The sequence below is a fragment of the Tamandua tetradactyla genome, chromosome 4, assembly GCF_023851605.1.
Source record: "Tamandua tetradactyla isolate mTamTet1 chromosome 4, mTamTet1.pri, whole genome shotgun sequence".
NCBI lineage: Eukaryota > Metazoa > Chordata > Mammalia > Pilosa > Myrmecophagidae > Tamandua > Tamandua tetradactyla.
The window spans coordinates 42378454-42379745 of record NC_135330.1 but is presented as its reverse complement, the minus strand read 5'-3'; positions in this window follow the sequence as shown (position 1 = coordinate 42379745).

Here is a 1292-nt window from a genome sequence, read left to right as displayed (position 1 = left end):
TATGCTTTACAGTCGCATCTGTGCTTCTTTAAATTCCTATGGGTGGGGCAACCAGCTGGTGGCATTACCATCCCAAAAACAGAAAAAAGAAAGCTGATAAATAAAATTCAGACTCTTCAAAGAAAATCACTTCTGCTTTTTTTATCAAGAAGAAAAATATATCGTTTGGTTCCCTTATCATCTTGACATAGTTATATAGACTTGGCTGCTGAGTACTCAACAAAGTATGTATTTTTTCTTTTGGTTTCCTTAACAATGTAGTATAGTAAATTCTGACGGCCAACAAGCCCTTGGAGGATTGGCTGATTTCAGGCAACAACCTTTCATAAAAGCTGTCCTCACCATAATTGTCATGAAATGCTACCATTATCACCTCATGTCCAAGCCAGCTGTTGTTGAGACAATGCTGAGCTTTCAGGTAAATCAAATGTGTGAAACACAACTGGGATCCAAGGGCAAATGACATTAGAAAGGCAATTGTGCTGTAAAAATTGTGGTACTCATCAAGGGCATATATTTATTTTACAGCTTTTGGCATGTTCCTTAGACCTTTTAAATTTAATAGCTACTTACACACTGGGACCCTTTAGGAATATTAAGCATCTTTATATTTAAAAGTCCACAAATGTTTACATCGTAACATCATGCAATACTATGGCTACAACCATAAAATTAATTTGATAATTAAAATAGTCAAGTTTAGCATATTGTGTCAAGCACCATTTATAAATGTTCTTATTAGCCTTTTAAATTGGTACTTCATTAAACAACGTGGAATTTTTAGCAAACTAACATTGCAGGGTAAAGCTGATAGGAATTTCTGACCTTATCCTCTTTCTAGATTTGATGTGGCTAGTTATATAAACATGCCCCTTTTCATTTTCACAGCTGTTTAGGGAAAAGAATGTAAAGAAGACCTGAGGGAAGTAATTAGAGAACTACTCAGGTGGAACAATTAGGTTCACAGTTGCTGAGCATTTACAACCAGATTTTTCTCAGCAATTGTGTCTTTTACATTCTTAAAAATTTGTCAGAAGAATGCATTTGATTCATAGAGCAAATATGCGACACCTAATTTTCTTGTATGTCTTCTCTCCCTTCTCAGTTCAATATCTCCTATGTACTAGGCACTCTTGCCACCTCCTTCCCCTGGTATCCCATCCACCACTAAAGCCTCAAGATCTGGCTTCTTTTTCATTACCCAGCTATGTGCATTTCCTCACAGGTCACCGCTTGCCAAATATAACTCTCTCCCTAACTTATATTTAAAACATAATCACACTCTCCCAACC